General features: G+C 40.6%; 1 long non-coding RNA gene across 2 annotated transcripts in view; it reads left to right on the forward strand.

Moving 5' to 3' along the window:
* Positions 1-25,867, forward strand: part of LOC310767258 — a 172,427-nt gene that overhangs the window by 98,481 nt on the left and 48,079 nt on the right. Inside the window, exon 4 of one of the 2 annotated variants that reach the window (XR_014550806.1) lies at positions 20,543-20,625. This is a non-coding gene — a long non-coding RNA (uncharacterized lncRNA). Of the gene's footprint in view, positions 1-20,542; positions 20,650-25,867 lie in introns of both variants that reach the window. The other variant, XR_014550807.1, reaches the window with a different exon arrangement.

Consider the following 25,867-nt stretch of genomic DNA (forward strand, 5'->3'; position numbering starts at 1 on the left):
TTTAAGAGAGAGAATTATTTACAAGGAGCCATGCAGACACAAGCAGAATGCTAAGCAGATGCCTAACACTGAACTCTCATCACATACATGTTTAGTGAAGTTTATAGGCACAAGGGAGTGGACCTCCATGGTGGCCCCATGGCTCTGGCATTCATTTCCAGCAGACCTCCATGAAATTATTACATTGCAGATCTTCTGAAAGGCCCTGAAGACCCTTTTCCTCCCTTGGTAGCTTACTCTTGAGAGATACCTTTCTGCTCTTTGAGGCTGCTGAAGCTGTTAAATTGTATTTTAGTCTCTGGTTGAATGAGGTTTTATTACTATTGGTTTATTAATGCTGTGAATGTAGAAGAAGTAGTAGAATTTTTTTCCTTGTCTCTATTAGAAGCTTTATTTTCATATTTTCTGGTGTAAGCCGCCTTGAGTGAGTCATGAAGGTAGCTTATAAACATTTTTAAGAATAATAGCAGGAGGAGAGTGCTGCTACTCATGATAATAAATATATAACTGAACCGAGTGCATGGGAGACAGCACTGCACCTCCCAGGCAGCACCCTTCACTTTTGTACAAATGCTTTAAGATTCAGTGACCCACATCACAGTTTCATTAGTGGCTTTGGTCCAGTTTTAATTAGGTGATGATATGTGCATTATAGTAGTTTAATGGCGGGGAGGGTAATGGTGATTATATGGATACTGCTGAAAGTCCCCCTCAAATATTATGCTTATGATAGTCTACATTAAGCCTTGGGCTTTTCTGGGTCACCTCCATTTTAAGTGGGAAAGTGTGTAAGAATGTTAAAGTTCATTGGAATGGAGATCATTGCAGCAGGAACACTCCAAACGCTGTGGCATGTAAGTGCATCAGCTTCCCTTGACAGTTGGATACCCAAATTTCTCTCTGTAATTAACTGTATTCTAAGGGTCCATTAAGATGGCAAGTGATAGCCCTAGGCTGCAGATTACTGGCATATTCATGGCCTTGGAAAGATTAGGACACCAGAAAAATAATTTCAGTATGTACGCCACAAGACTGAAATGTGAGAACACTCTTTGCTAGTGAGAGAAAAGACAAACGGAAGGTCATAGTGAAAAGGATGGAAGACTTGATAGCTTTATTCAACAGATTTTTTATTTTTGATTTTTTTAAACCACCACTTTAACCAACTAAAACTCATGGATGGATGAAATTTTGTAGATGTTTGGAATGACAAGGACAAGAAGAATCTAAAGGCCCTTATGTCCAACCAAGGATCTCAAGGCAGCATCCTCTGAATAACCCCCAGAAAAACCACCACAGTGTGTTACAATCACAGTAGCAAAGCCATGTCAATGTCAGTAGTGAAGATAACTTTAGGTGATTTAGACAAAAAAGCCAAGACTCTTTAATAACAAGTATTTCCTTCACGTTCACCATAGCATCAAATATCAGCATTTCTATTTATATGGCTTATTTGACGACATTTCATATTGCATTATCAGAAAGTAACAGAAGTTACCAAACAAAAAAATTTAGCAGGTGATGACAATGGCTTAACAATTATAAAGGAACTGATAAGTTTATTCCTGTCTCTCACTTCGGTAGACTTAATTCAGGCTGGAACGCCCACTCTTCTCCTCCACATGGACTTGTTTGCAAAAGAAACAAAAGATGGAAATAAGTTGGCCTTCTAGCAGCTAGCAGCTGTATTTTTAATTTACTAAATATCTAACTCACGATTTTAATGCTTCAACTTTCCTAATTAAAAACACACACGTTGAGAATTGAGAAATGCCAGGGTAAATAAATATCTAATGAAAGTTGGAAACATTCCCGAAAAATAGAACAACTAAGGTAGATGACTACCAAAAGTGAAAAACTTTATTCTTTTTAATTCTTTTGGCCATTCAAACCTCAAAAAGATATATTCTTTTATGTTTATCCAGTCATAAGGCTTAGGTGGTGTGTTTTGTTTTGTTTTACTTTTTCACTATGGTCCAGTTTTGCTCCTTCTGTGATAATGTTTCATGTGCAATTTGAAGAGTTGCTTGATCTTTCCGAATCCTAGAAGTGGACTTCCTACAGAGAAAAGCTAAACAAATGCCTTCAACAGATGTATTTAGTTAAGAGCACAAGCTCTGCTGACCTGCTCTTAAAACTCCAAAATGGGTTCAGTGTGCCCTCCTGGATGCCTAATGATAATACACTGCTTTTGCTCCATTAACTGCTGTGTACGTGCAGCCATCATGCTGACTGGCTGCTAAGCACTTTACTGCCCATCTACATCTAAGTCAGTGATACTTAAAGCTAATCACATACTAACTACATATCCTAGTGACAAAGCTGCATTCCCACTCTGTCTGTATTGATCTCCCATCAGTCATTTGTAAGTGACCGTGCTAGACATGGCCCTTGGGCATTTTTCCAATACAGAAGCCACTTAACATTAAAATTGCAGGATCTCTCTTGGCTGTTTTACAAGCCTTTATCAAAACCATTTAAAAACCTACCCTTAATCATAACGACTCTATGAATTCTTTTCACCTTTGAGCCTTGACCCCTTTAACGTAACAGGAACATTTCTGTCCCTTGTTGCTTATTCACTGGTTTTATGCATTTTTTTCTGCTCCCTCCACTCCACCTTTTCTCAAAATGCACCTATTTGCCATTTCAGATTTAATACTGTCCCCCAAAATTTAGGGGTCATGTAAATGAAATACTCTACCGTTGTTGCTGCTGCTGCTGTTGTTTATTGAATTTATATACTGCTTTATGCCAAATCATTCCATACTGCCCTCTATTTTTTAAAAGGGGTCTATACAGATGGCTTAATTTCAGGAGCTAAGAGGATTCCTAAAATGGTGCTTTCTAAAAGCATATGATTTGGTCTACTACTTCAGTAAAGCAAATATGTGCTTGGAATTGTGTTGGTCTAGCAGTCCCTTGTAGGTGTGAGGGTACTCCATCAGTTTTGATGGTGATGCACCCAGAAAACTGAGTGTTCAAAGGTAGCCTTTTCATTTAAATGAATTGACAAGATTACACAGAAAGGATTTTCTGTGTAGAAATGGAGTCCAGAATGGGATGGCACATGGGTATATATGTGTGTAACCCAAAGATGCACATAACAGGCATGGGATTGCAGCAGTATATCATGGGTGAATCTTTATTTTAATCCATAAGCAAGGATTCTTAGTATAGCTGAAGGCAATATATAGCACTGACATTATCAACTAGGAGCAGCACGTCAAAAAATAAAATACTCAGGCCAAGTCATCTTCATTTCTACTGGATATACATTTCAGATGATATATTTTGATTTATGTCTCCTGACATGCATTTCTTACATAAAGGTTGAGATTCTTTCCAGAAAGAAATAGACCACACAGGATAGCAGTAGACAGGAAAAGGTAAAAAGTGTCACGACCCTTCTTTTTAAAATAACATCTTGGGAAATATGGATTTAAAACATCCAACTTTAGAGTAGAGAAAGATAAAAAAACATACATGCCACATTTGATTCTGATTATCCACTGGAAAAAAAATATAAGGATTTGCACATTATGTGAATCAGCTCTAAAGGTGTAGATTAGCCTGTGAACTGCCCTGAGATGTGGGTAGAGGGTGGTATACAAATTTAATAAATAATAATAATAAGGTAAAAAGTTCACAACCACCATGCAGATTCCATATATTTTCTAGGGTCAGTCCTACTATTAGACAGAGTGCCTCAGTTTTTTATTGTCTTGAAAGGGAAACAAATAATGATCACTCACTTTACATAACAACCAGTGCTCAACATTCATAGTGCATGGAACAAGCATATAGAACAGAGATAATAGGGAGTCCTGACTCCTGAAGCATGCAAGCATGATGGAAGCAAGAGGAAGGTAGGAATTAGTATGGGAATGATACAGCAATACTTTTTTGAAGAAGTGTTGACTCTAGAAATAATGGAGTCACATGTCAGACAGAACAATTTCTTGGACCATCCCTGAACCAGAGTTTTACCAACCATGCTCAATATCAAGGAATAGTAGGAGTAAGAGGACTTATGGTTGGTTCAAGCTCCTCAGAGATGTAATATTTGCAGTTCTTAAAAAAAAATGACACCATGTTGAATGCTGATATATGTCAATCAAAAAGCAAGCTCCCAGTGTTGATTATTATCTATGTCTTAATATTTCTTATCTCTTCTCCCATCTGATTCACTTTATCCTTAAATTTCATAACCTTGCTTCTGAGTAGATTGAGTTTAAAATAGGGTTCATTTTGTTCCATCTACAGAAACCCAATATTTGGCTATTGAATGTTGAATTTAAGAAAGCGGGTATGAAGCTCTTTGACCCCCACAGTTATAGGCAAATCTATTTCTGGGTTTTTATTTCTTTTCCCATACTTTAACAAAAGGGTAAATAAATAAATCTTCATTACCCAGAATCAGTAGATTCTTGTCTCCTGTATCTACTGTGCAGTCTCTCTCTGCAGTGAAGCTACCCTGAATTAAAATGACTAGATACAAGCTTTTTAAAGTGCTAATCTGAGGGAAAGGAAAATCAACATTCAAATGGTAATTATTTAGAAAGTAAATTGATCAATTTGTTCTAAGCTCCATGAAGATGAACTGAGGTCAATCCACTTTGCCTATTAAGATTGTGAAGATATCTAGTTGGATTAGTTTCACAGTAAAAGCATGTTTTCCACTGGGGTTTCACAAGAAAATAGAACACCAAACTCTGTTAGGCATCAAGAAAAACAAAGTTTATATTTTACTGCAAATTGCTCAGTCAGTCTCCAGTAAACTGACTATGTAAATAACCTCCCGGTTATTAGTTTCTAATACAGTAGCCCTCCCTGAGGTCAATGTAACTAAACAGAGCTACTTACCTTGGTTTCAATTTTTATCATTTAAATAAACTTTAAACTATACTAAGGATTATGAAAATTGTAGATTGTATAAATGATTCAAAGAGGCTTGCTCCTTCAGCTTTGGGTAAGAGGCAGGAGAAGCCTCCTTTAAAATCCACCAGAATGAGCAACTCTGAATGAGCTCAACAGGCTGCTTCCTGGCTCAGCCAACATTCAGTCCCCAATACCAGGTCAACCAAAGAGACATCTCTGTATCTTGTTCATTCTGGCTCAGATGGGGTTCAAATGGCTGAGCTGCAGCTGACTGAGGAGATGCCAGTGTAAATCCTAAAATGGGGCATTCTGGGAGGTCTGGTGGGGGTTAGAATGAAGAGGGGAGACTTATACTAGATCCTAAGCCCATTCAGCTTAGTCACATGGCCTGGAAAGATGGCATAGAACAGTATTTTAAAGGCTTGTTTTTCTTTTGCCATGCTAAGGCAGTAGCCCTGCTACTGAATGGGGTTTGGATCTGATGTAACTTTATGCTGCCTTAACTTGCACTGGCCTGCATTGTGCCAGATTCTTGTGCATAGGATTGCTTCTTGTGCATAGGATTGCTCGCAAGATATACAGACATCACAAATGCAAAGGCAGAAATCAACCAGCAAAGTGCAGAAAGCAGCAAACCTAAATTCAGACAAAGGAAAGCCAGGTGGTGGTGGTGGGGAGAGTTTTCAGCTGGCATCAAAACCTAAAGGCGTCAATGCTGATGATATATAAATGTGCATTTCTCTGTTTTCCCTAACCAATTCCCTGAGCTAGCCAGCCTCCATATAAAACTGTTATTCCCTTCAAGGTCTGTGAAGTCCAAAGATGATCACACTTATTATTTATCTCAGCAATTTGGCAAGGAAGAGTTACCTGCGCCATTTCTATTGTCATCAAAGACGCTGATAATATTAAGAGAATAATGCTTTGTTGTTCACAATTCCTGATCTCGTTATCTGCACAAGAAAGCAGGGCATTTTTTAAAAAAGGAAAATGTTTATTCCTGTGAGGATCCCAGTATCCAATAGTCATTTCTTGTTGAATAAGCCTTGTTTCTCTTCTGCACAGCATGGGAGAAGCAATGCTATCATAAAAGTAGAAGAGAATATACTAGTGACTGGTGTATCATCTTAAACAACTCAATACAAATTTAGAAGTTTGTTCCATTCTTAAAGAATCCCATCAGCCTAGTGACTGTGCAGACCACTGCAAAAACTTGAAGTCAGCTTAGGCATTGCGGTTACAGCAGGCATACCCAACCTTCGGCCCTCCAGATGTTTTGGACTACAATTCCCATCATCCCTGACCGCTGGTCCTGTTAGCTAGGGATCATGGGAGTTGTAGGCCAAAACATCTGGAGGGCTGCAGGTTGGGGATGCCTGGGTTACAGCATGGTGAACTGTAGTTGCAACCCAAGGAGGAAATGAGGAGTTGAGAAAGCAAGTTATGGATGAACTAAGTCACTATTAAATTAGTAGCATGCCTTCAGGGAAAACCAAAACAGTGAGGGAATTCAAGCTTTCAACTTTGCGGGTCTGGCCTGCAGTATTTTTGGTTGAGCCAACCTAGTTGAAGGGGAGCGACAACCCTAATAAGGAGGCCATCCTGCACCATCACCCACTGAAAGCCCAGAACTCTGGACAGGTGGGATAGGTAAGCCTCCAAAGCAACTTGTATTGTACAGGACTTGGGGAACACCCACCACCCATTAATTAGAGAGCAAGTACCTGGGAACGCTGCAGAAATTATTTGTAAAATGGAAGAAAGGACACTTGCAAATACCCCTTGGCCAGCTCTAAAGTAAGTTAAGTGCAACAAGCCCCCAAACCTCACCCATGAGTTCTCTGATTTTTTCCCCCTCCACTGATAATTTTAAAGTTCAATTTCTTTTTTTCATTAATTGATGGGAGAATGGTTTCAAAAATGCAGGAGAAAAATTCAGCACAGCACTGATAAAAATTGCTATGTTACCTTACCACAGATCCCAGACAAGTACTGGATTTATTTATTTATTTTTAAAAAGAGGGAATCAGCCATTGTGTGTTTGGGGGGGGGGGTGTATTCCAGCATTTCTAGCTGTGACCTGAAACCTACATATCACTTAAGAGAGCTATCTGTTCTTAGATTCCTGCTCAAGGCTGAGAACTGCTCCCCCCAACAATCACTTAACATCGAACCTGGAGAACTCAGAACCTTGTTTGCTATTTTGTAACATTTGGGTTCGCCTAACAAAGGTACATGTTTGCAATGTTTTGTTTTGTTTGGAATCCAGCATGGCCTCTGTTACTGAAATTGATGCGACTTACAGTTCATTCCTAGGCATGCTTTTCCTGAAATACGGTAAGTCACAGTGAGCTCAATGAAACTTCCTTCCAAATATATATTTGTCACATGGCAGCCTTAAGTTGCCTATCACCTTGACCTGAAGTGCATTCTGCATTGGTTGGGTTATAGCCAACATTCAAAAATCTGAGAAATATGGGCTGCTCCCATTTTGAGGCCTTCAAAATATTATTGAAAGTAGTTGGTTAGTTACCGCTTAACTGCCATGTATTCATCATCTATGAATAGACCTGGTGTGTGTGCATGTAATTCTCACAATGGCATTCTAAAAAAAAAAACCAACCAATGAAGCTACAAAATATCAACTGGTTCCAGGCTGCTTATAAAAGAAGCATCCTGATAAAGGATGGGTTCTCATTTTTGTGTGGGCAGGCAATCAATAATTTACTGCAGGTTTTTGTTTTGCTGCTGGACCCCTGACAAGGTGGCTTATTGTACAGCTTGGAAAAACCTCAGATTGTGTAACTGGGTGGTGCACCAATGTAAGTTTTCCAAATTTTACCACAAGATAACAGTCTAATAAAATGCCCACTTGACCATATCTGGAAACTAGCACCCAATACAGAGTGACAGGGCAAATTAGGTGGAGGAGAGGGCATAACTGATACCATATTTGGATTTTACGGGTGCACAATTTTCTATGTGTGTGTGTGTTGGAGTCCATACAAAACAAAAAGCCCTGAGCAAAGATTTGCACAAATTCATGGAAATTGAAAGGCATTGGTGAACTGCATATACTATCTCCATTCTTCTCTATGCCTACCCTGCAAAGAAAGCATTACACAAAGCAATGACTATTGTCTCTTGCATGGATGCACAAATAAATCCTACTGCATTGCTGTAAGCAGAGCCCAAGATATTTTGCTCCTTTTGGTGAGGGAGCAAAAGGCCATCCTGCCATGCCACATACAGAACCAAACTCAAGTCTTCAATCCTGGAGCTGGGGGAAATTATCCTTTGCTAGGCAGGAGCAGAGCAAGCTAACTTAAGTGGCACAGGGTTAGCTGTTTGGCACATATAATGTCCAACATCTCAGCACTTCCACCCAGGCCCAGGCTGCCCATGAGGTGGACTGAAGCAGCCACCTCAGGTGGAGGAATCACATGACGAGGTCCCATCACCATTGCGTGGCAGTGGTTTCTGACAAGATCGTGGCATAAGCTGCTGCTGCCACCCCCCCTCCCCAATCCTGGTGAGTGAGGCTTCGGCATCGAAATAGGATGGGCTACCCCTGCCCCCACCCCAAGCACCTGCTGCCTGAGGGGCCCAGTCCTGGCTTCAGTATTCTAGGTTTGTTGGAAACAAGATCTTCCATGAGCTTGCACAGATGACATAGCTGCATTGCAGACCATGTTTCTTTCACGTAGTTGCTAAGTGTTGATCCACACTTAGCATGTGGTACCTGGCTGTTTTCTACAGCAAAAAAAGTATGAATGACATGTGCATATCCTTAAGCATTCATACTCACAGATCTTGGCCTTGTGATCCAACTGAGGACCCCACCCCCCAGTGGGAATATGCCCACTGGAATGTACTGACACATAGCAGTCATCTATTCTTCACATATTTGCTGTGCGTAACACAAGCCTAGTGATTGCCAAATAGAAAAATGTCCTAAACTACATGCCTAATTTGGAAAATTTTATCCTTAGCATAAATAATCAGTTTTGGGGTTGTTGCATTTTTTTCCTATTGTCATAATACAATATTTGAATAACTGTACTAGATAACTCACACATTTTACGTTCATATTTTTGTGGCTATAAAATTGGTGGAGGCAGAGAATACAATCCTCGCTTAGTGTTTACTTGGCTTAAAAAACTGTTCCTCTTCCACTTGTGCTGAAAAGTTCCCTTTATATTTATTTTATTTATTTTTTTAAAAAAGCAACTAATATGAATTCTGAAAGCAGAAGGAAAGGAAGCAAATGCATTTTAAAGACTACTTAAATCACTGTTGGTTGATCCTTCCCTTGAAATTTGCTGAGCCTTCCTCTAAATGCTAATTGTGACCTGGATTATTATTTGCACATCTTAAACCTTTGATACAATTCATGGGTGTGTTTTTTTCTTTAATGAAACTTGATGTAAGAACTATAGCATATTTACCTAAGTAGCACAGAAATCTGATTTGGCATATGGCTAGTATATGCTCTTAAACCCCCAGGCGTCAGGAAAAGGCATTAGACACAGTGACTAGTATATGTCAGGTGGTGAGGGAAGCTCTTTTGCTAACTGCAAACCGGTCAACCTCAAAATTCATTAAATTGGTATGAGTTCCAGCACTTATGATGATGAAGTTCCATCAAGTTCATCTTACGTGCAAAGTCAACTTTCATATACTTTGTTATGTAAGGAGGGAAGGGATGTGTTCTCAGCCACCATGCTAATGTTGACCTTTCTCTTGAGTTTCTGTGAAAAAGGGGACGAGCCCCTCAATCTGATTCTGGCTCTCTTTTCATGTTACATATCAGATGTGGCAGTTCCCATATTCAGACTTGCCCCTATCATTTTGTGTGCATAATCTCTTCTACGTGTGTCTTGTACACTAGGGCCACACAACTTGAACTGGGCCAAAAGTTTGGAGGGAATGGTGGCATTGAGAGCCAGCAAACCCACCCACTGGAATAATGAGGCAGTGGTGATGGCACATTACCTGGCAGAGCCCATGGGAGGCACTGCCACAGACCCTGTGAACTACTGGGCAGCCCATCTCCAGGTTTGGGAAGATCTAGATTGGGTTGCCCAAGAACATGTTTCTTGCCACTCGCCACCATTTCAAGCAAGAGGGTTTCCCACCTTGTGGTGGGCAACATAGTTACATGCCACTACACCAGCTTGGATGCTGAGTTGGTGGAGCAGTTAGTCTTCCTGAAGATAACTTTCCACTGCTGGAATATCAGCCTGATCAGTGCTTGTGAGCAAGTGGCTGGTCAAGTCACCCTCTGACTGTTGCTTCTGCTTCTACTTCTGTTCTCTCTCTCTCTCTCTCTCTCTCTCTCTCTCTCTCTCTGTCTGTCTCTGTCTCTCTCTCTCTCCTACCTTCCACCTTCCCACCTTGCTGTCCACTTCTGCTACCCTCTTCCTTCCACTGCCCTCCTTGTTGCCTTTCCAAGCAGCAACATTCAATGTCTTTCAGATGTAAGCAGACCCACCTTTCCCTGACAGTGCATGTACTTGCAATCCTGATACTTCCACATGGCAAGAGGGTCTCATGAGTGAGCATGGAGCATGCCACACCTTGTCTTTAAAAAAATTGGCAGGAGGGGCAGGAAAACTTGTTGGGACATCTTCATTGCATCTGTCCAGTTCTGGTTGGCTTACTTTGTTTCTGAACTCCTGGATCTTGACTCCTGAGCACTGTGTCTGTTGCTGAGCCTGCACCATTTCTTGCCTGTATCTCTTTCTTACTTCCAAGTGTGTGTTGATTGGGAGCCAAGACTAATTTTGGCATTGTTCAGAGTGGGTATAAACACTTTCCAGGTCACAAAGTTCTTGGAGTGATCAGCAAGCAGTGCAAATTACAGCTAGATCACTTTGAAGATTAGCCATATTTTAGAGACTTTGCATGCATGCATGTATGGATAAATAGATGATAGATAGATATAGATAGATAGATGATAGATAGATGATAGATGATAGATATCCCAGAATACTAATTAGCAGGACTACCTAGCAATAATTTTAAATTATTACAGCACATCAACATATACCTGTGAGGTATGCCCTGCAAACACCCACCCCCAATGCCAACCAATAGTATTCTACAGATGATTAAGTCCCTTGTGCTGTCTAGGTGTTTGTTTTTAAATTACACCATAATCTGACTGAAAAGTAAAGTTCCATCAAGTTCACTGAGAGTTATTCCCAGGACATGTGGCTGCTACAATAATATAAATGCTTAGCTGGCAGTCCATCCAATTGATTTGAACTCAGTTTGGCTTACTTCTGAGTAGACATATTTAGGATTATCCTGCATGCTGTTGCAAAGATGGGAGGACCTTGCAAAGCAAATATATTTTATGTTATTTTTAAATGCAACTTCCTTTTCTGCACTCTCTCCCATAAGCAGTTGTTTGAATCTGACATGAGTGCTGAAGATTACCATGTTGTGCCCTCTGAACATCGTGAATTCTGTGATCTGGTTCCACTGGACTTTTCCCACTGTTTTCCTTTAATAAAACAAACAAAAAAACCCAGCCGCTCTCATTAGCATCTGCCTCAAAAAAGATCCTTTGTGACCAGAAACATAACCTGATGCCACATTTGTGGAATGGAACGAAGAGCCTGTAAAGGGGAGCACAGGCAGAATGACTGTTATGGCTTGTATCAAGTTTTCTCTGTCCAAAATAAAGGTTAAAAAGAGTGTGGAGCATGTGTTACCTCCAAACTGAGGCTGGCTGCTGAGGGCTTGGAGTGTTGCCAGCCATGCATTTCTCTTCCAAGAGTTCTCTGCTGTTTTATTTATATCCTCTCAACATGTCTAAGTATTCTCCAACCGTCTACCCCTAGAAAATTAAGGGGAAAGCCTTTGCTCTCACTAGAGTATTTTTGATATTTAGCAGATCATTTAATTCTGGTGAGAAGGGCATTTACTGCTGCAGAACAGAGGCCAGAACCTCATTGTCAATAGACAAGCTCCACTTACATTCCTGGCCCTTCAGATTTACTGCTAACACACTGGCAGGCAGCAGCAGTGGATGTGATGTAATATTGGAAATGTTTCTGGCTGTTGGATGATATCTATGTATTGCCTGGCAATTATGACCAAACAGTCCAGATTTTTCAGAGGCAATGACCCTCCCTCCCTTCTGTTGGAAGTTCTTATTTCATCTGTGTTCCTTGCTTGTTCCTGTCTGTCCCCTTGGTTGAAATATCTCCTCTCCTCTTCTTTTGCCAATGCTGAATAGCAATCAGGATTCAAGTTTAAAAAGGAAATCATAAATGCAAGGTATAGCTGGGCCAAGGAGGATGCTAAGGTTCTTTCCTTAGCTTGCATCTAATGAAAAGGAATACAAGTGAGATGCTATAAATACAATAATAATATAGAGGTTTTTCAGAAAGTAGCAGTTAACACTCAGACAGTTTTGCATGCAAACTTGGGGGAGGGGGAGAGACTTATCAACCCAATTTTTGCAGCCACAAGGCATTCTGATCAATAAAAATAAAACATAACATACTCGCACATATATATTTGTATAATTCAGGAAGCTGTTCTTCCCAGTTCTCTCTGGAGTGCAGAAATGAGAAAGCATCTCTAAAACCTGGCTTTATTTACCTCTGAGGTTTGCAAAAGTGAAGGCAAAGTGAGTGATTTAGAATGTTAATTTTATTTAAAGCAGAACTAAAGGTTCAACAAGCACACCACGCTTATAGCTTGATATAAGAGGAAATTAGGGCTATCTTCATACTTAAATAAATGTCTTTAGAAATAAAATATTTTCTGTGTTTTGTTTCTATGATCTGCTTTGTTTCCGTGGCATCAAATAGCAATTTGGGAAATCACAGCTTGGTTATCATCAGTGTCTAATTTTATTGATTTGTAATTTCAATATGGCAATGGTGTATGTGTCAGTATATTTCTCACTGTGTGATGGGGAGTTAATTTGGGTTGCTCCATGTGTGGCCACCAATTTCATATTCTCTTGGCATATACTTGTGAATGCAAAGCAAGATATACTCAGGGAATTTTCAGACATGGTATTTGTTCCATCTCTGATGCTCCAGCATCACAAACCATATAGTTATCTACCCTCTTCTCACCCATTACCCTGACTCCCTCCAGAAAGAAAACTGGAGAATGAGGTCATTGTATTTGGCAAGGGTTACCAATGTGGCTCCCATGGGTTGACATATATCGACAAAGGTATTCCCTGTTGCACACTGCTGAAATTAGGCATGGAATAAAAGCATTTGATTGTTACCAAGATAATTGGTAGAGTGGGCTTGGTTGTGGTGTGGGTGGGGGGAGGTGCCCATGACAATTTAGTTTGCAAATGTGGCAATGGGCCAAAAAGGTTGGTGACCCCTGATACATGGTGTAACCTGCACAAAGTAAGATTACATGGTGTCATGAGAAATGGTGCGATATGATGCACCTGATTTTTGTGGGCGCCACTTCCCATGCTTACATTCATTATTCTGCTTGTCGTTCATGGATGGTGGAACTGAGAAAAACCAACATGCATGCAAAGGCAAAAATAGCAAGTTGTCTAGTAACTGTAGATATCATGCCCATGAGTTTGTTGAGAACCCAACTAAAACAGCACCTTTATGATTCCTATAGGAAAGAGGCCTACAGGGAAGATGAAGGGAGAGTGGAAGCTTTTCTAACTCCTGTTGTATCTGGTCTTCTAGATTCTCCCAGTCCATACCCCCTTCTCCCCCGGCTATGTCCATAAGCAGCCCTTCTCCACACTCTCCATGAGTGGCTTTGCCTTTACCATAATAATGTGTCCTTTGCCATCATAATATCTCTTCCTTGCCTGGGTGGGAAAAGGTGTATGGGAAACCTCTGGCTGGAACACAGCCTGCTGCATCACATCAGTTGCTCTGCTTACTTTTGCCTCTGGCCCCACCCACTTTTTGCCTCTCAAACACCATCCACCAGTAGCATGCATCCCCTGGAGGTTTGTCCACAAAGGAAGATGACCCCTGGGCTGAAAAAGATCTGCTAAATATAAAAAAAAATCATCTCTTGGACAGAACAAGTTGACTAGCAGTGACTTGAATAACAGAGATTTCTGAGAAATTTTGCTAGACCTATTTCAACTCTTTAAATCCCAACAAGATTTCTCATACAACTAAACCAATCATTTATTATTATGTTTGGTTTTTAAGAACATTTTATTAAAACCTTCCATATGAAAGGAAGATGAGAAAAGAATAAAAAGTCTGAGCATATACATCTATACAATTGGTTACAGGAAATATAAGGGCAAAACAGGTAGAGCACAGAAAATCTCCCACAAATATACAATCCATAACACACACACACACACACACACACACACACACACACACAGCAATCATAGGACCAGCATAGAAGGAACCAGCTACTCAAGCATAAAGAGAAGAAGAAGAAATGAACCCAGGCTACAAGTTGCATGAATTGATGGAGGTAGCCAGTCATGCTCTCTGACCAAAGCAAATTTAGTAAAACAAAATTTGCCTCAAGTGTTTGATTTAGGTGAAATTTGTGGTGATAAATCCATTTTTTTAAATTGTTGAAAAGGGTTTTATTTTCAGTTTTGCTACTCAACTTTTCTTCAGATTAAAACTGCATCAGAAGATTTTGCTTTTTTAAAAAAATGCACAACTTCATCCAGGGCAAAAGGAGGACCTTGGTTATTGTACTTTGCAAGTGTTCGTTATCCTACATCAGGGGAATGAGCATGCCCTGCCAACATTTCCTTCCATAACCTTTATTAAACACAAATGACAGGCTTGTGAAACCATTCACTTAATTAATTTCTTCTTAGTGTCATTCTGTAATGTGTTGATCTGTGTCCAAAATGTACATTTACCCATTTTCCCCATGGGATGAAGAACCTTAAAGTTCCTTTTGTTTTACAAAAGAAAAAAGGAATGGAGTTGTTCTTTTTAAATATATATAGAAGTCCTGTTTGCTCATTGTACTGTCAAATAAACCTCACGTTAAACAGCTAGTAACATGATAATGGACAAGAAGATGTTTTCGCCCATGCATATAAAAGTGTATCATGTTGATACAGGGGTTGCTCTTTCCTAAGTCCCTGGCGTTGACTTACAGAAATCTATTTAAATTTGGACTCAAATTGTCATTTTCTCTTTTCTCAGTTTAGGGGTTTTAATATCTGCAGTTGACCTTATATGGCAACCGATGAACCACGGTGCTTAATGTGAGCAAAATTACATCATGTAAGAAATTTCCTTTGGCCCGTTATCCTGGTCAGTGCAATGTCAGGGCTTAGAAAAAGTCACAAGGCTGTAAATTAGCTGGTGGGAGGTATATGGGAAGGGATGGTGGGAGGCATCTCCTTAAGTCTAGCACCGAAGTTCCTAATATTCTTAATGCTGTTGCAAGATCACTGTGAAGAATGGTCATTAGGTGTTCCATCTTGGCACCCTGTCAATGTGGAATATTTTATGCAAATTGAAATATCTTGTTCCGAGAAATAATAGATCTGTAGTGATATCATTCCCGTGTTACAGTGCGAAGGTTTTCATTGGAAAGATGGGTTGGCCACAACTAGGACATCTTGTTGAGCCTTAGAGGGATATACCGAGAAGAAATTAATCGGATGACATTAAGCTAATGGCAAGCATCACATATACAAGAACGAGGTCATAGACCATTTTTTTATATATATAAAAAATTGTTAAGGGATAATTGATTATCCAGATTTGCTTAACTAGGCAGAGGAAATTTCTGGAGAGTGTGAATGTCAGAGGAACAGAAGCCAGAATAGGGGTCATGATCACATGTATACCCAATAGTCTTTGGTGGATCATCAGATCTGGTATTCTAACACTAAGCAATGCGAGGGAAGAACATGTAATTGAACAAATAAAAGAGGCACGGAAGCTCAAGCTACTTGCACACTTGAGCTTTAATAATGGGGACTAATGAGAGATGTCCTCTCAATTATAGTGAAGTAAATGAAGGTGGTGGCAGGGAGTGGGGCTTATAGGAGTGTTAATGTCTTTCAGGCTTTAGTATGTAACAAGTAAGTACCTAAATGCGTCTAGATAAGAAGTAACAGTCTCCCCATATTTCACTAGGAAACAACACACACACACACAGCCTCTTGAACTACAAAGAAAATGCATTTTTTGAGAGAAGAAAGATATACTGTGGAATCTTGTCTTTTGGCATTTCATTTAAATAGAGTTATTCTCTCAAATTTATATTGCTAGGCAAGCAAGTTGTCTACAACAAGGGGGGAATTTTCAGATAATCTTTTTATGTCACGCGAGAACAGTACACTATGCTTATTGACAGCATAGTAAAATGTAGGAGGAAAGAGGAGTTGGGATGAGTGTGAAAGATTAGGGGTATTATATGGCCAAGCTTTTTACCTGAATCTTTTAAAAATAACTACTCTTTAGTGCCCCGTCTGTTTCCAGCAAAAGACAAAAACATACTGCTCTTCAGAAGCACTTTGGGAAACCCTGGGGAGTCTGATTGGCAAGGCCAGTTTTGCATTAAATTGTGAGTGACTCCATCAGATATGTGAAGTGACGCAAGCTCTCCTTTCATTTGTAAAATGCACTTGAGCGCCAGGTACCCAAGAGATTACAAAAGCCCCTAAACTTTAGAAAAGAAAACCCAATTCCTTTCAGAGATTGGGATCAGGGAATGTGAGTATGTCATTGAACGCAATGTGAACAATCTTATTTGAAAGGATAATTTTAATTCTGAAAGGCCTTTACCCTTCTTGCCATGAACCAGTGATGAATTCTGAGGTGTGGGAGTTTATCATGACGGCTCCCAAAGCCACGCCTGCAAAAAAGGGAAAAAAATGTTCCTCATTTTTTCAGATCCTTCTTGGTCTAAGGGGCTACATCTTTATGGGTCAATTTTGACAGGTAGGTGAAACAACCTACCTGTCAGTCACCTGGGATCATTATGGTATCTGATGATTAACATGTGTATTGTTCCATCCCACCACCACCTGCCAACGTTTTCATTGAAACTGTGGGGGACAGGTCATGTAGGCCAGCTGGACATGGCCTCACAGGCCCAACTGGGACCACTGCTGAGCCAGATTTGGCCTGTGGGGCAGAGGTTTCCCACTCTAATTTAATCTGATTCAAACTTGAATATTTCATTTTCACTCCACTTACTTGCCAGAGCGAGGAAAAACTATCTGGCAGGTGACATCATCATACCTCTTCTGAAAATAGTGTTGAAACTGTGCTCCCCTGTGGTACCTCTCCACCACAGCACTGCACACTGGACCCAAGCTAGTCCCATTTTCATCAGGTGGTGGTGATGCGCCTCATTGTCCTGCCCATGACCTTCTGCTGTCCCACCATACAGTCTGACGTGATGGCAGCGCCACCATTTTGCAAAGTCCTGCCAGCAGAGAATGGAAGTTGCAGCCTAAATATGTAAATCAGTGTGTACTTTTCAGTGGGACTTACCTTATGTTCATAGGATTTCTTCCCTAAGCTTTCATATTTGGGCATACATTTCATTGAAATAAATGGGGCATACTGTTGGGTTGGACTGTCTGAGGAATCCAGTGATAATGAATTACAAAAAGAACTGACCTCAGCTGCACTACCCATATGGATCAGAACTTAGTTATCCGCCAGCTTTCACACTTTCCAAATGTTCTGAGACAGTTCTCAGCTGGAAAGAAAGGATCTCAAAATGCATTTGAAAATGTGTATTTTAAGACAAAATACATTTATATGTTCTTATTTTGAGGAGGGAGGAATCCATTTTTTGTGAGAAAATACATTTTAAATTATTTTCTCACTGGCATGACTGGCACCCCTATTGAGGCTCTAATGGCGTGAAAAGGTGCATTGACATGGTTGTTCTTGCATGACCTCTCCAGCACTGTAGACCATTCCAGTTGAATGACCCAGCCAGGTGATGGCTAGAGCAAGTGGTGCAAGGATCACAGAGAAGGGGACTGAGCACAGGTTAGAGCACAAAATCATACCTATTGTGTGGTAGGAATGGTGATGAGTAAGGATTACTTCCATGTCATCACTGGATTAGCCACCCAGCAGAGCACATTCAGGTGGTGAAGTTTGCAATGCCCTTCAAGGGCAAAGTCACTTGCATCTGGTCTGCCTTGGCTCTAGTGAAGTGTGGCGGGTTTTATAGCATTGGCTGAAAGTAGTTCTCTTTCTTTGGACCTCTGGATAGGTTTTTCAATATCTGGGAAAAATACGACAGATGGAGTTGTGGTGGGAATGCCCCCAAATCCAACTATTTTGGGTAACAACCATGCGAGAAATACGCAAAATAAGAGCCAGTGTAGTGTAGTGCTTAAGAGTGGTAGATTTGTAATCTGGGGAACCAGGTTCGCGTCTCTGCTCCTCCACATGCAGCTGCTGGGTGACCTTGGGCTAGTCACGCTTCTCTGAAGTCTCTCAGACCCACTCACCTCACAGAGTGTTTGTTGTGGGGGAGGAAGGGAAAGGAGAATGTTAGCTGCTTTGAGAGTCCTTCGGGTAGTGATAAAGCGGGATATCAAATCCAAACTAAACAAGTATTAGAAGTTACCCCAGAACTGGCCCTATTAAACATCTTCCAAGACAATCATGCCCACTCACATCACAAAGAGCTCATAACCCACCTACTCTCAGCAGCCAGAAACATCATAGCCAGACACTGGAGAGACCTGTCAGGAGTAAACATGGACCAATGGTACCAAATAGTATGGGAAGCAGCCTTACTAGAAAAACTAACCAATAAGCTGAAACTGACACGGGACAAATGGAAGAAGATGCCTTCACCCCGGTATGGCTCCCTTTTATCACATACATAGCCCAACAAGACAATGACAAGAATCCACCAACAGCATACGAATCAATATGGCTAACCTGATTCAAAAACACCCACCTACCCCACTCACACATGAAAGCAAAGTCCACCACAGCCAATCACAAATGAACAACCACACCCTATGCCAACCCCAACATCTCTCACCATCCAAGGAACACAAACAGAGAAGAGAACCCTCATAAGCGACACTGACACAAAACCCACACATACATTAAGTAAAATAGAAACATCGCCACCCAACCCCAACCCCACTCACCATTCCCCCCTCCACCTCTTTCCCCCCTTTCTTCCTAATGTAACACTAATGTCTCAACAAATGAAACTGACCTGTAGAAAATGTAACTTGAAAAAAGAGACATTGCACATACTTTTGTAAACCAAGAAATCTTTAATAAAACACACACACACACACACACACACACACACACACATTTATAGTTACACTGTCTTTTACATTGTTAGGCTCTGCCCTTGGATCACTTGTGCTGAGGGACAGAATATAAACTATTATAAGCAACTAAATAAAGAAATGCAATTTTTCACGCAGACTTGAGGTAAAGTCACAGATTCATACCAAAATTGGATGTATGTCTGGGTCAACACCTGCAAAGATGACATAGAATGGAAATAGACTGATTTGCTCACCCGTAATTCTGGGTACATACTTGTCAGATTGAGTTTCAAGTCTACCATACTTAGAAAAGAGGAAAGGCTATGCCCACTGTAGTTTTAAAGACATCAGAAGGTTGTTGGCAAAGCCAATTTTGTGGCAGCAGTATGAAGGCATACAGGCAGGAATTCCTCTGTGAAACACACCAGATCCTGCACACTGTTCCTGCAAATGACTGGGAACTGTAGTGAGTGCCCATTTAACCTAATTTAACAGGTTATCCTTTGACCTCTGAAAATATGGAAATGATTTCCATCTACTTTGTTTGCACTTAACTGAAACATCTAACCAAAAGTGGGCATTTGCTGCCAATATTTCAAGTTCTCATCTCTTACTAGTTTCTGGAAACAAGGCAAGCACTCTCTGCCTCCTCAGCTCCATCTTGATTTTGTTTTAATCCTACCTGTAAATGGTTTCATATGGTGTAAAGCCTTCTTCCTGAAGCCTGCTTTTCATTGCACAAATTCAGGGATTCTATCTGAGATCGACAGTACTGACAGAATGTGATACAAGTTCCCCTTCACCTTGTTGACTGTTGGCATTCACAAGACACTGGAAATCAGACTGAAAAGTTTGAAGAGGAAATTCAGAACGAAGAAGTTAAATATGTTAGAAGCAAAATGAAATACAGGACTCCAGTGCTTTTCTACTTCCCCTTTCCTGTCTCATTCATGACAAATGTAAGGACCTCTTCTTGTGGAGATAAAACAAAGCTAAAAACAATTTTAAATTGCACAAATCCCCAGGTTTACACTGCTGGTGTTTTCTCTTACCTGTTTCATTGCCATATCAAAGCATGGCTTTAGCCATTTTCCTCTGTGCCGATCAGAGAATGTGCTTCAAAGAGAGTCCTGGGACTGCCTCACCTCCCCTGCCACTTGTTTGTTCTTTGTTTCCTGAAGTGAGGTTCAATCTATGACCGTCAATAAAATCACAATAGAGTTGCCAAGTGGACAGAAAGCAACTGGCTCATGCCTCCATTTCTATGTGGTTCCCATTCACTGCCCCTGCCTTTTATGGCCCTTTGGTAGATGTTGAACTGCACATATCAAAGCACTCTGCCTAGATCGCAAGGTGGGGATGGGGAGAAATTGGATTCAGTTCCCATTAAAAACACGAACTTATATAATTTCCACTTTCCAGAACACTCTGAGGATCAAAGTGCAATCACCCTTCAAAATTTGCACTTCTCTGAATTTTGGAATGAAGTTTCCCAGCCAATAAATGTGCACAAAACTGCATATATTAGGGTAAGTTGTACTTATAAAATGCATATGCCAGTGAAAATAACATACAAAAACACATTATATTAGAGAAATTCTTTTGAAAGAATTTAACTATTAGGTAAAATTGTAGACACAGGTGTGTATATTAGGAGAAATTTGCACTAAAATGCTGAAGAATTTTCAGGGTTTTTTTTAAAAAAAATTTAAATCACAAACTAATGTGGAGAACGTAATTTAGGCCTGGAAAATTGAGAAACCAAGAGAAACCAAAATTGGCATATTCATCCACCCATAGTGGCAAGTGCCAACTAGCTGAGGTGTCAAATGCAGTAATACTTCTATGAATTTGACCCCAACTTGAATAATAGGGAGATACACACACATTCAAGGGAAGAACTCTTGATGTGTGGCATTGTCTGGCTTGGAGTGCCAAAACAACAGCCAGGAACAAAGTTGCCATGTGTGTATTTGTCATAAGGTTTGATAGGGAAACTGTCATTAATTTTGAATACGCAGGTATGATATTGGGAGACGCATCTGTGTCTTTACAAAACACAGGTATTGGAATAGGTAACATATATGTCTCCATCTTGATGATGGGCACAAAATAAGAATTTATGGACACTTTATATCCAAGGCAAATGGATATGTAATGTAATTCTGGCATTAAGTTTTTGTTTATCTTCACAACTTGGTGTGCTTTCCGAGAATGTAACCACGTCTGACCAAATGCCACGAGAAGTAGCCCTTTGGGAATCTCCTTCCGTTAAACTCGCCGCACTTCAGCCCTAATCTGCGAGAGTGAACAGCCTCTCGAATGATGTTGTTTGACAGTGGCTCAAGTCGGCTTTTGAATTCGGCAGCACCCCTGTTCGCATTCAGTGAATTATGGCTGCTGCTTAAATAAATATTTATATCGCTAACTGTTGAGCACTTTATTGTGACATTTTATTGTTTAGACTTCTTGGGGAGAAAAAGGTTAAATATAATTACCTCTTTGTTCTTAAATGATAAAAAGTGGGTAACATCTGTGCCGACTGCTGCGTGTGCAGCAATAATAGCTGAGTGTTAACAATAACACAATGACCCACTCATGTGAATGTCACTGCCTTTTACCTGAGTGTCTCCAGCAGCTAGGAAAATAATTCCTATTCACCAAAGACTAATTTTCACATTTAAAAAATCTTTATTATGGGTCTAGTGCAGCAGAATTGCTTGACACAGTAGGGAACCCATACTTAGAGTGGCAATATAAAGTATGAGGAAACGCCTCAAGTCACAATCAAGCTGGGCAGTAATTCAGGCTCCAGCATCTCCCAATTACACCGGAACGTCAGCAGATGGCGCAAAGCATCTCAGAATAAAACTGAGCATGCTCACTCATTCAGATACAATCAGTGGCTCAAAGGTGATGTTTATATTTATTTATTTATTTATTTATTTCTCTCTATCAGGTAAGTGTGTGTGTGTGTGTCTACTCTGCCTTGAAGGCTAAAGGCAGGCTCTAAAGTAAGGGTATATATAAATGCTAGCAAGCCTACATTTAAGGCAACTCAACCACAGCCGCCAAAATGTTGCGGCAAAATGAAAATATCAACTAAACTGCCTTGGTAACTGCTCCATCCCAGTTGCTAAAAGGCTGGCCAAGCAGAAATGGGGCAAAATGATTCCAGAAGATACACAGGTTCAGATATTATCAGTGCACACACACTTAGTACCTACCTATTGGCTCCAGTCCAACTAACATAGGTCATGACTAGGCCACATTGAAAATGACAGTAAATGGAGTGTGCTTAAGCCCCCTTTAAGACTGTTACAGGACATGGGGGATTCTTTTATTTCTTAGGTATTCCAGGCTCCTGGTCTGGGAAGATATGGGAAAAGAATATCAGGCTAGATCCATGGTTTCCATTATGGAGTCAAGAGCTATATTATGAATACTACAGAGCTAAATTCATCTCGATTTTTTTCTTGCATTACTTTATCATTCTTTACCCTTATGATGTCCTTGAAGCCTTGATGGAGCTTTTAATTCAACCTATTGGTTAAGGGAGAAGATTGGAAGACACGACTTTTTTCCTCCCTTTTAATTATTTTTTCCACATTCTTTGCCTTAGGATATATCATAGTGCCTTTAGGAACTTTAGTAACATGGTCTGTGAGATTTAATCACGGGGTGTAAATTGCTTTGAGAATCTCAGATGAAAACAGCTGCTGTCAAAATGCCCAGACTGTTCTTGAAAGATGGACAAGGAAGTGGTCCATTTCAGTGTCCTTCGTGCAACAGCCTCACGATCCACAGTGAGCTCAGCCAGGCCTGCAAAAGGTGAACCTGATGCCTAAGGATTGACCATAAATGAAGCATCAGATTATGACAAACTGGATAATTCTATAGGCCCCACATGCCTGTTTGATTTTGGCAAAGTGCAGGGAATTTTGTGATACTTTATTGATGGAACATCTATCCAAATAACGTAGTATTACACAGAGTCAGCTGGGAGGAAAAACGAAGTCTGTTAAAGGAGCCCAAGTGCCTCTACTCAAGCATCTTGCAGTGGTCAACCAGATACCTGCAGAAATGCCATAAAGAGGACATGGGTGCAATAGTCCCTTCTCTGCTCAGAGGTAAGTCCCATTTAATGCAGGGGGACCTATTCCCAGGTAAATGAACTGTAGAATTACAGCTTCAATTGTTTTATTTAGCCAAGCATTCTGTCTAGCAAGAGATACAGTGGTACCTCGGGTTAGATATGCTTCAGGTTACATACGCTTCAGGTTACAGACTCCGCTAACCCAGAAATAGTGCTTCAGGTTAAGAACTTTGCTTCAGGATGAGAACAGAAATCATGCTCCAGCGGCGCAGCAGCAACAGGAGGCCCCATTAGCTAAAGTGGTGCTTCAGGTTAAGAACAGTTTCAGGTTAAGTACGGACCTCTGGAACGAATTAAATACTTAACCCGAGGTACCACTGTACAGTACTTTCAGACAATTAGGAGAAATTAGGAGATGTTTCTGGGTCAGTGAAGTCATCCAGTTTCAGGCTTTAAAGGACTGAGTAACAACTGGGCATGATGGTACCCTCTGATCATTCCTGGTCTTGTCATCTATAGATTTTGTCTTCGGTGGCTGGTCCTACTGTCAAACCCTCTTTCACACAAAGGGAATGAATCATTTCTTCAAGGTCACAGAGGATATCAATAGAAAAGGCTTGAGATAGAAAACAGACCATGTGCAGCTGTAGGAGAAAATCCACCTCAGTGGCTCATCGGGCCATAGCAGAAGGACTGTTCTGAAAATTAAGAGTGACTGTGCAGCCAAAGAGCCATTTAGGTTTAGAGAAAGTGATTACTGACTGTCTGATTGAAATGTGGGGGGATTTTCCCCCCCGTCTATTGGATATTTTTTTTATTCCACCTTCCATCTGAGATGTGACCAGTTGTATATTTTATTCATTAATTATATCATTTTGGGGCTGTTCAATTTTCCGATGATTTTCAATGAAAGAAACCAACATTTTTTGACATTCATTACAGAGGTGAGTGCCTACTGTCTTCCGACATAGTAGGAGCATAAAGATTTAAATCACTAAGGTCAAGGGTTTCGCAAAGCTGGTCTTCCTAGAGCAAAAGAGAGTCACAATCTGAAAAGCCACTTAACAACTCTCATCAGGAACATTATAAGGGGACGGTGCAGCCTCAAACCCACAGAAAAAAATCAGAAGCAGAATAATTCTCATGGTCACCTCAGTGCATACACAGTAAGCTGTGTGTTGCTTTATTTTGCCCAGATCAACAAATCTTTTGCCCCATGCCTTATATCTGGCTAATAAAAGATTTATTCTCTAAAGTTTATGTGAACAAAACATACTTGGCTACTGGGCGCAATGGCTATTTTTTACCTCCAAGGTTGGAGGCAGTAATGCTTCTGACTACCAGTTTTTGGAAACCACAGGAGGAGTGGTTTGCTCTTGTACTTAGGTCCTCCTTAAGAGTTTCACAAAGGCATCTGTGTGGCCAGCGTGAGAACAGGATGCTCGACTAGATGGGGCATTAATCTAGCAGGCTCTTCTTATGTTTTATTGTTATATTGCTGGAAATCTCTACCATCTCCTAGAGAACTAACTCACAATTATTAGATATTGGATTGAATCCCAAAGTACATTCTGATTTATGAAAGGAGTTCTTCCATGGATGGAATGTCATTTGATGCAGTGAAGGCTTTTGCTAGTGGAAGGGAGCAGTTTTTGCCAGCCCACTCCTTTCTGCAGCCACCCTCCTCCATGCTACCTCTCACACTGTTCAGCAGTGTCCCTTGCCCTCTAGAAGATCTTTGCAGGAAGGAAGGAAGGACTGCTGCAAAAAAAGGTGACCTTCCCTTTGGACCACAGGTGCTAAGGGTACTCTTTCCACAAGCTGAAGTCCACTCATGGCATCTTTGGGCGAAGTGCATTATATTTTAATGAATATTGCCTTTGAGTGCTGATTCCAGGCAAACTGCCCTGGAAGCTTTTATGATTGAAGGCGTAATATTTACATTTATAAAGAAAACCAATAAAATATTTCACAGCCAATATCTTGCTCTGTGTGCAGACACTAGAGCAGCCAATTGGGTAGACTTGCTCTAGATTTTTCCTGATGCTCATATAAGTATTGGGGAGGAGCCAAGTGCTGCCTGGGAACTCCCTTTATTTCTGTGTGACTTACACCATGCTTGTAGTACCAACGCATAAGGCTAATTTAGGAATACTCTTCCCAATATAATGCATTTATTTTGCATAGACTTTTCCTTGTGAGCAACTCTCCCTAGCTGTGTCATATTTAGACCCATCTTTCTATTTGGACTGATACAGTCTTATTTCCTAAAATGCTGCTAAGCAGAGATCGGTAATGTGTAACAGCAAGTGAAGGAGCAATGGCGTCCCCTGGGTGACATCACTAGCAACTCCAATAAAGTCCTGCCCCCATTAAGATATCTGTGAGACCAATTTTTTAGCACCTTGAAAAACCACCCAGCCAGCTGCTACTGTAGACGATCAATGAAGCTACTGAGGAACTTGTCAGAAAGACAAAAGCTACTGGCTACACAAATATTGTCTTATTATGATCCTTGTCAGTTAAAGAACTTTTGAGGAAATACCTCAGTGGAATGGTGACCAGCCACTTTCCTCCATGGGACTGAGAGGCAAACGTGGAGGGAGAGGGAATCCATCACTTCCAGCTTAGATGACACACGTCCAGTTCAT

Source organism: Podarcis filfolensis (assembly GCF_964270895.1).
Source record: "Podarcis filfolensis genome assembly, chromosome: 7".
Taxonomy (NCBI): domain Eukaryota; kingdom Metazoa; phylum Chordata; class Lepidosauria; order Squamata; family Lacertidae; genus Podarcis; species Podarcis filfolensis.